Source organism: Hevea brasiliensis, chromosome 9 (genome assembly GCF_030052815.1).
Source record: "Hevea brasiliensis isolate MT/VB/25A 57/8 chromosome 9, ASM3005281v1, whole genome shotgun sequence".
In the NCBI taxonomy this organism is placed as follows: Eukaryota; Viridiplantae; Streptophyta; class Magnoliopsida; order Malpighiales; family Euphorbiaceae; genus Hevea; species Hevea brasiliensis.
In genome coordinates, this window is record NC_079501.1 from 15,347,493 (window position 1) to 15,360,598 (window position 13,106).

A 13,106-nucleotide genomic window follows, 5' to 3' on the forward strand; every position below is an offset into this window, starting at 1 on the left:
TCTTCTTCTTTCATCTTCCTTGCCACCCCATCTTCCTCCCAAGTTCCTCCATGAGTGGACTTCCATGTAAGCTTACTTTTAAGCTTAGTTTTTTTTCACTTAATTCAAATAACTCCATTAAAAACCTCCCTAGAGCTTATTGTTACAACTTGAGAAGAGGATTACAAGAAGAAGGAAGAGTTAAAGATAGGGTTTTGAAGCTTTAACAAAAGGTTAGTATGTTAAATTGTTACTTTTCCATTCAAATGCATGTTTAGGTAATTAAGTGAGCTAATAACTTGATTTAAATGAAACAAATATGGGGAAAGAATTAAATTGAAATTTTGGGCAGCTTGAGAGGAGTGTGGTTTGCATGAATATGATGCAATTGAGTGAGTTTAGAAGCTTTACTTAGTGAAATGATTAACATTAAAATTATTAGAAGTAGTTAAATGCAAGAGTTAGTGAGATTAAGGTTTCAATGCTAGGGTTTATGGACTAAAATTTGGAGAAATGCATAAATGGCATGTTTAACCTATTGTGACATGAAATAATGATCAATTAGGACCAAATAAATTGGATGGGAATGGTGGAAAAATTAGCTAAATTCGTAGGTCAATGGTCATGCTGCTGGCAGCATGACCAAACCCACTTTGAAGGACCAAAACTCAAATTTTACAAGCCCAATTGATATGCCACCAATTGGAGATGAAAATAGACATAAAAGAGCACAATTTTCATTAAGGAACCATGGCCAAAAACTGACCAAAACTTGGTGAAACAATTGACCAAAGTGAGTTGATTGCAGGCTGCCACTGCATAAAACTGACCAAATGAACAGTAACTGTTCATTTGGTCATAACTCGAGCTAGGTAGGTCAAATTGACCTGAAATTTTGCCAGCAATTAGATATGATATAGACCTAAAACTTTCATGAAGAACACCAACTCAAATTAGGCCATTAACTCATTCAAATCATTGAGCAAAGTTAAAATTACTGTACTGAAATTCTGCAGAATTTTCATTAAGCAGCAATGTTTGGAGGGCTATAACTCTCTCTAGAAAACTCGGATTTAGGCGATTCTTGAACCGATGGAAACCTAAGACATAGTACAACATTTCATATGAAGAAAGTGAGACCGAATTATGAACTTAACTTGATCAAACAATTGACCAAAGTTGGACCAAAAATCTGCCAGCACCTAAATTGCAGTATGAACAGTGCACGTGAACAGTAAACTTATTTTGGCCATAACTTGAGCTACAAAACTCCGATTGAGGTGATCCAAAAATGAGAATACACTTAAGACAATAAGGAACATTTTCTATGAAGGAAGTTTTGTCAAATTCCAACAGTAGATCGACCAATGGAATAGTGCAACCGAAAACCAAAACCGAAAATTGGCAATTTTGCCAAAATGACCTAAGCTTTAAACAAATGACCAAAACCAACAAGTTTGGTGACCAAAATGTGGTATGTGGGTGAAGTTGGAGTTCCCATACCCATTAAGCCTTAGAAAGTCAATAATTTGACTTGAATAGTGCAGTGAATAGTAACCCGAAACATAAAATTTTGAGAACGTCGAATTTAACACGTTAGAGCTAGCTAAATGTGAAGTTAAGTTTATTTTGGATTTATTTTAAGTTCTAGTACTGAAACATTGTAAAATTGTGTGTTTCAGTTGAAAAGAATATCGAAGGAACTCGAGGAACCGAGTCGAGGCTAAAGGACGACTCGTTTGAGGTTTGTGCACAACATATACTTTTATAATCATCTTTTGCATATCGTTTTAAATAATGTGAAATATTGGATTATGACATTCTTATGATGTTGATCTAAATTGTTGAAAGTTATTATGTATATTTGAAAAGAAAATGTTTAGCAAATTGTTAAGATAAGTTTTGAAACCACAGTGTCATGACCACATATTTGAACACCTCACTAGCACGACTAGTGGGGTAATTAGTTTCAATTTTGATTCCTTCTCCGAGAAGTGTTGAGGTGTGCCAAGAGAAGAGGATGTGAATGGATATCCATATATTTGAGCTAGCTAGCCTTGTGATGTGATTTCTCTTTAGCCTCTGGCTATTGAGATTCTATTTGTTTCAATGGCATGATTTAACGTGGGTTTTATGAAATGTGTTTTGATACTTTGAAATAAACTTGGTTTACATGTAAAATCTTACAATGCATGATTGTATTTAATTTTCATGTTTAATCAAATTTTTGAATGAATGTGCTTTAAGTTTTGCATAAAGATTATTTTAGTATATTGTGCACCATCGAGTCTTAGTACTCAATGATAGCTTTATTGTCGCAGATACAGAGATTAGAGGAGCAGCAGATCGAGTCTTGAGGTGTGTGAAGTCATCGCTTTGAAGCCTTCGGGTATAATTTATACCCTAATCAGAATACTTCTTTTGATGTATATATTGCACATAAATGTATGGACATGTAAAATGGGTCTTGAGCAGCTTGTACACAAATTTGTATGAAGTTTGTAATAAAGTTTAGTTTGTGTTTCTTTTGATATAAATTTGTAAGGTTATGTATAAATTATTTTGTTTTTAATGAAATATGAATGATATTGATTGACAGTATTTTGAGAATTATTGAACTTGTGAATTTTGATAAATTGATTGAGTTTGATTGTGAAACCGAAGTAGTGGTTGAGAAAATCTTTTAAAAGTGCTTTTTACAGGTATTCGAAGAACGGTTTTCTCAAAATACAGAGGAAACTCACAAAATTTTTATCAAATTTATGGAAAACTAAAATGGCCAAAAATATTAATTAGTTTTAATTTCAACTAAATGTTTTAAATACTCATTAGAAATGCTCACCACTTGTCAAAGATAAGAAAATTGTTTTAAAATCCCTTGTAGGGTACTTAATGAGTTATCGGTAGGTGAAGTTCGGTAGTTCATTAGGTATTCTACGGGATCATGTTATGCCTTACAGAGGGGTAAGGTGTGACATGTTTTAGTGGTATCAGAGCCTGGTTTTGAATTATGTTTTCAATTGTGAATTTGTGTCTTTTCTTTGTTAAGTACAACTGCTCAATGTCCATATTTGTTACATACAGTGCATTACATCATGAATATGAACTAACGGAGGGAAATCTCTTTGTGTTACTTGTTCAGGAGATACCCTAACTTCAGCTTGAAATGGAAGAAGGGGATCGCTCAGTTGAGCAGTCTGTTGAAGCTGAGGCACAAGGGGAAGCCCCAGCTTTACCGAATGTCAGTGGGTCAGCAGCACCAGCCCCACAAATGCCGCAAATTCCTGCACAGTTCGCACAGCAGATAGCGGCAATGTTTCAACAAATGGCTGGGGGTATGCCTGCTCAAGCTCCACCCCAACCACCTGTGGCACAACCACTGCCTCCAGCCAGACAATATGATAAATTATTGAAGTATGGGGCTGCAGAATTTAAGGGTACAGTAGACCCACTTGAGGCAGAGCAATGGCTTGAAAGAATGGACAGAGTATTTAAGAAGCTGCACTGCCAAGATGAATTAAAGTTTGAGTATTCTGTGTCTCTACTGCAAGGGGATGCGTATGACTGGTGGAAGACCATCCCCCACAGCTTGGCTGAACCACCAGTGCTAACCTGGGATGACTTTATCAGAGAGTTCAGACAGAAATACATCCCAGACGCATATGTTGATCAGAAATTGCAAGAATTTTTGAGTTTGAAGCAAGGGAATAGATCAGTGGCAGAGTATGAGAGGGAGTTCTCCCGCCTGAGTCACTATGCGGAGAGTCTCCTTACTACCAGTAAAGCAAGATGCAAGAGATTTGAGACGGGTTTGAAGCCCAGCATACGGATGCAAGTTGTAGGATTTCGACACAGCAACTTCTCAGAACTTATGTCTCAAGCACTTGAACTGGAGAGAGTTGAAGCAGAAGCAAACCGATTGAAGTATAAAGTCTTGAAATTAGATAAAGACAAGGGGGTAAAATCAGTTGAGCGAGTTCGGTGCTACCTCGGAAAGAAAAAGAAGTTTAGTGGACCCAAGGGGGTCGAGGTGGCAATTTGGCAGGCAGATTTTGCAGTCGAGAGACCCCTAGGTCCAGTCGTGATCAGCGAGGGTTCACATTACGCCCGCCTGTGAGACTTGTGGCAAGATTCATGGGGAATGTTATTGGGCCACTGGAGCACGCTTTAGCTGTGGAGGCAAGGGCCATATAGCTAAAGATTGTACTAGTGCTCAGAGATATGGTCGGCTCCTACTCTGCGAGGATCTATTGAGTCCCGCTCCTAGAGGCTCACGATGCATTGGCGAGAGGAAGAGGCAGAGGTAGAGGCACCGCTTGAGCGATCGAGGCCGATTGGTCGATCTGCACAAGGAAGTGCGTCGGCAGAGTCTACACGATGAGACAACGAGAAGAGGTGAGACTTAGATGTGGTAGCTGGTACATTCTCTATCTCTGGTCAAAATGTATTTGTGTTGTTTGATCCGGTTCAACCCATTCATATGTTAGTACTAGCATAGTCGGTTCACTTCTTTGTTCCATGTGTGCAAATGGGTTTTGAAGTGCTAGTAACTAGTCCATTAGGACAAGAGGTCCGGGTCAACAGAATCTATAGAGACTGTCCTTTGGTGATCCAAGGACATATTTTCCTGTCAGACTTAATTGAAATGCCCTTCAGAGAGTATGATATCATCTTGGGCATGGATTGGTTAGCCAGGCATCATGCCATGATTGACTGTAGACTGAAGACAGTCACTTTTGGTCTCCCTTTGTACGGTGATGTGGTAATACACGGGGAGAGGCATTTACTGCCATCAAACATCATTTCGGCTGCACTAGCCAGAAGGATGATTAAAAAGGGGTGTGAAGCATACTTGGCACATGTGATAGACACCCAGGTGGGGAGTCCAGCACTAAGGGACATCCCTACGGTATGTGACTTTCCGGATGTGTTTCCTGATGAACTGCCAGGATTACCTCCAGAAAGAGAGGTGCAGTTTGAGATTAATGTTATGCCTGGTGTGGACCCAATCTCCATAACGCCATATAGAATGGCAACTACAGAATTGAAAGAGTTGAAAGTGCAGTTGCAAGAGTTGCTTGACAAGGGCTTCATTCGCCCTAGTGTGTCACCTTGGGGAGCGCCAGTGTTGTTTGTAAAGAAGAAGGATGGCACTCTCCGCTTGTGTATTGATTATCGACAGTTGAATAAGGTGACAATAAAGAATAGATATCCATTGCCCCGCATTGATGACTTGTTTGATCAGTTGAGGGGTGCAGCTGTGTTCTCCAAAATTGACCTGAGATCAGGTTATTATCAGCTGAAAGTACAAGAGCAGAGTATTTCTAAAACTGCCTTCAGAACCCGTTATGGCCATTATGAGTTTTTGGTTATGCCATTCGGGTTAACTAATGCTCATTTGCTTTTATGGATCTGATGAACACTATCTTCAGACCATACCTCGACCAGTTTGTTGTGGTATTCATAGATGATATATTGGTCTATTCGAGGAATGCAGAAGAGCATGATAGACATCTGCGGATTGTACTGCAGACTTTAAGAGAGAAACAGCTATATGCCAAATTGTCGAAGTGTGAATTTTGGCTGAAAGAAATATCTTTCTTGGGGCATGTAGTATCAGAAGAGGGCATTAAGGTAGATCCAAGTAAGATTGAAGCTGTCCTTAATTGGAGGCCACCCAGAAATGTCACATAAATTCGTAGTTTTCTGGGTTTAGCTGGATACTACCGTAGATTTGTGAAGGGATTCTCCATGTTGGCATCTCCATTGACCAAGCTGCTTAGAAAAGATGTAAAATTTCAGTGGACGGACAAATGCCAGCAAAGCTTTAATGAATTGAAGAGATGTTTGACAGAGGCTCCAGTCTTGACTTTACCTACACCGGGTAAAGAATATACAGTTTACAGCGATGCTTCTCATAATGGGTTAGGTTGTGTGTTGATGCAAGATCGAAATGTCATTGCCTATGCATCACGCCAGCTAAAACCGCATGAGAGGAATTATCCGACACATGACTTGGAGCTTGCAGCTATAGTGTTTGCTCTTAAGATCTGGAGACATTATTTGTATGGGGAGAAATGTTACATCTACACAGATCATAAGAGTTTGAAGTATTTGGGCACCCAGAAAGAGTTGAATTTGAGACAGAGGAGATGGTTAGAGTTGATAAAAGACTATGATTGTCTGATAGACTATCAGCCAGGGAAAGCTAATGTTGTGGCTGACGCCCTAAGTCGCAAGACTATGGCGAGTCTACAGGTTACTCCTTTGTCTTTGGTACATGAGTTAAGATCATTGCATGCCAGCTTAGAGATTAATGATGAGGGGCAGACAGCAGTTGCATGGCATGTACAAGGTATTGATTGATCGATCGTAATGGCTACTCGTAATGATCGTAAATATCGAAGTCGATGGAAGAAGTCCGACAGGCAAGAAACCGCAATTCTCACTCGAGATGATGGTCTATTGCTACACCAGGCGTAATGTGTGTTCATAATTATGTTGTATTGAGGAGGTTCATGTTAAAGGAAGCACTTTAGTCTCCTTGTGCCATGCATAATGTTGGTACAAAAATGTATAGAGGGCTAAAGGAGCATTACTTGTGGATGGTTATGATGATATATGTGGCAGAGTTTGTATCCTAATGCCTAACTTGTCAGCAAGTGAAGGCAGAGCATCAAGTACCACTGGTTGTTACATCCACTACGATGCAGTGGAAATGGGAGAGATAAATGATGGATTTTGTGATGGGACTTCCGAGGACACAAAAGAGTCATGATGCGCTTTGGGTCATTGTTGTGATCGACTAAATCGCTCATTTTCCGCGATTCGGATGGACTACAATTTGGACAGATTGGCCAGTTGTACATCGATGAGATTGTGAGATTGCATGGAGTGCCAGATTCATCGTACATGCAGATCCTAGGTTCACTTCTAGATTCTGGGTAGTCTTCAGAGAGCCCTAGGAACTAGATTGAACTTCGATCGCATTCCATCCACGCATGCATGGCCACCGAGAGGGTAATTCAGATCTTGGAGGACATGCTACGGGCTTGTGTGATTGAATTTTAGGTCAATTGGGATACACACTTGCCTTTGATTGAGTTTGATTACAACAATAGCTACCAATCAAGCATTGGGATGCCTCCATATGAAGCTTTGTATGGCAGAAAATGTAGAACCCATTGTGTTGGGATGACGTGGGTGAAAGAAAGATGATTGGACCCAAATTGTTCAACAAATCAAGAGAAAATCAAGGTGATCCGAGATCGACTTAAGACCGCATCGCATCGTGAAGTCCTATATTGATTTAAAAAGAAGGATATTGAATATGCATGGGTGAGAAAGTTTTCCTCAAAGTTTCTCCTTGGAAGAGAATTATGAGATTCGCAGAAAGGGGAAGCGAGTCCTCGTTTCATTGGGCCATATGAGGTTCGGAAAGAGTGGGTCCTTTGGCATATCGGTTGGCACTACCTCGAGTTGGAAAAGATACATAATGTCTTCCATGTGTCTATGTTGAGGAGGTATCGATCGACCCATCTCATGTACTACCAAGAGAAGAAATAGAAGTGAATCCAGACCTCACATATGAAGAAGAACCCATAAAGATTCGCTTATGAGGTGAAGCTACGGAATAAGCGGATACCGTTGGTAAAAGTCTTTGTGGAACCATCATTCGGGCCAAGAAGCTACTTGTGAACGAGAGGAGGACATGAGTAGACAACACCCACAGCTGTTCAGAGATTGATACCAGGTAAAATTTCGAGAAGAAATTTATTTAAGAGTGTGAGAATTGTAACACCCCGTTATATAGCTCCGGTATATTTCATCTATTCGAGACCGGTGTCATCCGGACAATTAATGGGATTAGAGCCATACTTAAGACAACTTGAGAAGCCATAAACACAAATAATTAGTAATGTTTAATTAGTTAACTATAAATAAGAAAAACAGAACATAAGAGTTTAAACGAGCCGAGAGTCACAGCGATGAGTGACCTCCTGGATCGATCATAAGTCATTTTAAACTCAAATTTTGTACCGTAAAAGTGACGCTGCGGTCCTTAGGACCCTTATGGACACAAAGTGGAAAAGAGAAAATCACGAAAAAGAATCATAAGTCGGTCAAATAATTAGGTCGTGAGCGGAAGAAATATTGGATTATTTGCAAACCGGATGAACGGCGAGGGGCAATTTGGTCAATTGACCCAGAGCCGACTCGACCTAATCTAAATAAAATCGGAGAAAAGAAAATTTCGGAATCGACAATTAAATTAAAGAACTAATAGAAAAATAAATAGAAAAAAAAAAAAAAAGAGAAAAAGATGGAAAAGTCAAAAGTTATGACATCATGTATGATGTCATAACTAAATTAATAAATTGAATTAATTAATTTGGAATTAGTGGTCTTTCATAAGCAAAAACGTGTAAGGGAAAAACAAAAGAAAATCTCTTCTTCTTTCATCTTCCTTGCCACCCCATCTTCCTCCCAAGTTCCTCCATGAGTGGACTTCCATGTAAGCTTACTTTTAAGCTTAGTTTTTTTTCACTTAATTCAAATAACTCCATTAAAAACCTCCCTAGAGCTTATTGTTACAACTTGAGAAGAGGATTACAAGAAGAAGGAAGAGTTAAAGATAGGGTTTTGAAGCTTTAACAAAAGGTTAGTATGTTAAATTGTTACTTTTCCATTCAAATGCATGTTTAGGTAATTAAGTGAGCTAATAACTTGATTTAAATGAAACAAATATGGGGAAAGAATTAAATTGAAATTTTGGGCAGCTTGAGAGGAGTGTGGTTTGCATGAATATGATGCAATTGAGTGAGTTTAGAAGCTTTACTTAGTGAAATGATTAACATTAAAATTATTAGAAGTAGTTAAATGCAAGAGTTAGTGAGATTAAGGTTTCAATGCTAGGGTTTATGGACTAAAATTTGGAGAAATGCATAAATGGCATGTTTAACCTATTGTGACATGAAATAATGATCAATTAGGACCAAATAAATTGGATGGGAATGGTGGAAAAATTAGCTAAATTCGTAGGTCAATGGTCATGCTGCTGGCAGCATGACCAAACCCACTTTGAAGGACCAAAACTCAAATTTTACAAGCCCAATTGATATGCCACCAATTGGAGATGAAAATAGACATAAAAGAGCACAATTTTCATTAAGGAACCATGGCCAAAAACTGACCAAAACTTGGTGAAACAATTGACCAAAGTGAGTTGATTGCAGGCTGCCATCATAAAACTGACCAAATGAACAGTAACTGTTCATTTGGTCATAACTCGAGCTAGGTAGGTCAAATTGACCTGAAATTTTGCCAGCAATTAGATATGATATAGACCTAAAACTTTCATGAAGAACACCAACCCAAATTAGGCCATTAACTCATTCAAATCATTGAGCAAAGTTAAAATTACTGTACTGAAATTCTGCAGAATTTTCATTGAGCAGCAATGTTTGGAGGGCTATAACTCTCTAGAAAACTCGGATTTAGGCGATTCTTGAACTGATGGAAACCTAAGACATAGTACAACATTTCATATGAATAAAGTGAGACCGAATTATGAACTTAACTTGATCAAACAATTGACCAAAGTTGGACCAAAAATCTGCCAGCACCTAAATTGCAGTATGAACGATTGCACGTGAACAGTAAACTTATTTTGGCCATAACTTGAGCTACAAAACTCCGATTGAGGTGATCCAAAAATGAGAATACACTTAAGACAATAAGGAACATTTTCTATGAAGGAAGTTTTGTCAAATTCCAACAGTAGATCGACCAATGGAATAGTGCAACTTCGAAAACCAAAACGAAAATTGGCAATTTTGCCAAAATGACCTAAGCTTTAAACAAATGACCAAAACCAACAAGTTTGGTGACCAAAATGTGGTATGTGGGTGAAGTTGGAGTTCCCATACCCATTAAGCCTTAGAAAGTCAATAATTTGACTTGAATAGTGCAGTGAATAGTAACCCAAAACACAAAATTTCGAGAACGTCGAATTTAACACGTTAGAGCTAGCTAAATGTGAAGTTAAGTTTATTTTGGATTTCTTTTAAGTTCTAGTACTGAAACATTTTAAAATTGTGTGTTTAAGTTGAAAAGAATATCGAAGGAACTCGAGGAACCGAGTCGAGGCTAAAGGACGACTGCTTGAGGTTTGTGCACAACATATACTTTTATAATCATCTTTTGCATATCGTTTTAAATAATGTGAAATATTGGATTATGACATTCTTATGATGTTGATCTAAATTGTTGAAAGTTATTATGTATATTTGAAAAGAAAATGTTTAGCAAATTGTTAAGATAAGTTTTGAAACCACAGTGTCATGACCACATATTTGAACACCTCACTAGCACGACTAGTGGGGGTAATTAGTTTCGAATTTTGATTCCTTCTCTGGAGAAGTGTTGAGGTGTGCCAGTAGAAGAGGATGTGACTGGATATCCATATATTTGAGCTAGCTAGCCTTGTGATGTGATTTCTCTTTAGCCTCTGGCTATTGAGATTCTATTTGTTTCGAATGGCATGATTTAACTGTGGGTTTTATGAAATGTGTTTTGATACTTTGAAATAAACTTGGTTTACATGTAAAATCTTACAATGCATGATTGTATTTAATTTTCATGTTTAATCAAATTTTTGAATGAATGTGCTTTAAGTTTTGCATAAAGATTATTTTAGTATATTGTGCACCACTGAGTCTTAGTACTCAGCGATAGCTTTTATTGCTGTCGCAGATACAGAGATTAGAGGAGCAGCAGACTGAGCTGCTGAGGTGTGTGAAGTCATCAGTTTGAAGCCTTCGGGTATAATTTATACCCTAACTGTAAATACTTCTTTTGATGTATATATTGCACATAAATGTATGGACATGTAAAAATGGGTCTTGAGCAGCTTGTACACAAATTTGTATGAAGTTTGTAATAAAGTTTAGTTTGTGTTTCTTTTGATATAAATTTGTAAGGTTATGTATAAATTATTTTGTTTTTAATGAAATATGAATGATATTGATTGTGATATTTTGAGAATTATTGAACTTGTGAATTTTGATAAATTGATTGAGTTTGATTGTGAAACCGAAGTAGTGGTTGAGAAAATCTTTTAGAAGTGCTTTTTACAGGTATTCGAAGAACGGTTTTCTCAAAATACAGAGGAAACTCTGTCAAAATTTTTATCAAATTTGCGGAAAACTAAAATGGCCAAAAATATTAATTAGTTTTAATTTCAACTAAATGTTTTAAATACTCATTAGAAATGCTCACCACTTGTCAAAGATAAGAAAATTGTTTTAAAATCCCTTGTAGGGTACTTAATGAGTTATCGGTAGGTGAAGTTCGGTAGTTCATTAGGTATTCTACGGGATCATGTTATGCCTTACAGAGCGGTAAGGTGTGACATTATGAATCTGTAAAATTTTTTTGAAAAAATTATATTCATATTGTACATGAAATTTTATTAATTTTAGGCTCAAGAATCACTGAAAAAGCTTTTGTACTTTGTAAGTTATGGCTGTTTGAAGTTAGGATTTTTGCAAAACTCGATTTGCAGTATACCCGACTTTTGAAGCCTATATCTCTCTTGTTTATTAACATTTTTGTGCAAATCTAGTGTCTAAAATTAATTTCAGAATCTTATGAATCCTTTTCAATTGGTTTCGCATTCATATCTATTGTGGTTGATAAGTTACCAATTTTACAAAAATTAGTGCGATTCTGTCACTAGAAAAAATTATGATTTGTGTAGACCATTTGGCTAGGGTTTTGTTTAGTCTATAAATTTTATAATCTTCTATGATGTATGGCCGTCTTCTGTTAATTTTGCATAATTTTAGGCATGTCTAACTATTTTTTAAAAATTAGATTTCTTACTACTATCAATTTGCCATAATTTGGGAATGGTATTTTTTTGCATGTTCTTGTGTGTTCTTGGGTTCTAATTGATATTTTTCTGTGTTCTTTTAATTCAAAAAGTGTTATGAAATATTTGAAATATGTTAAAAGACTTAGACCATTAGTTAGTTGTAATTGATTAGAAATTTTAAGCCCTTTAGGAGATTAAAGCTAGAGTCTAATGTGAATTGTTATTATTATTTTGTTATTTTCTTTATTTTTTATTACAAATAAAATTAGTAAGTAACCCTAAGGTAAGTACTAGGGCATTTGCGTGGAGCTAAATGGGAGTAAGTCAGGAATGTCATTGCCATACTAGAAGAGAAGAATCATTTTTAAGGATAGCTTGCCCCAATGACAACTGCAATTACTAACAAGTAAGTAATCATAAATTCCTATAATAACCATTGGCATGAAATTGTAGTAATAATAGAAATTTTATTTAGTAAATTGAAATTAACTTTGTTTTTAATTTAACTGACTTTTGCATGTAATTAATTTAAATAAATACTTTGTAAATTAAAATTAATATTTTTTGTAAATTAAACTAACATTGTCATGTAAAATAAATATAATTTAATACTTGCTAATTGTAAAATAAAATTACATGTTAAAAATCTTTATTAGGTTGTGATTATTTAGGACTTATGTGATATTAGAATAAATTATATATGTATATAATTAATTTAATTTAATTATCCTTACGGTAACTTGGTGAAAAATTAATTAATTAAATTAAATAGAAGTGCTATTTGAAATGTAAATTAAATTTTCAATAATAAATTAATTTTAATCATCTGGTAAATATCATTTAAATAATTAGCAATCCCATAGATAGAAATTACTTGTGCATAAAAATTATTTGTAAACAACCACCCTTTTCTGAATTACTTGCGTGTGTAGGATTAAAATTGCATTTTTAGGATAAAGTTTAATAAAGTAATAATAAATAAGACTTCTAGAAACATTAGTAGAGGACCAGTACTCGAATTAACGAGGTTAAACCAGGCGTAAGGATTACCTAACACTTTTCCCTTACATACCCACTATCCCGAACTTAGACATTGGGTTATGGTAATAATGGTTATGGAAATAATTAGTAACCCCATAGATAGGAATTACTTATGCATAAAATTTTTTGTAAACAACTACCCTTTTCTGAATTTATTGCGTGTGTAAGATTAGAATTGCATTTTTAGGATAAAGTTTAATAGAGGAAT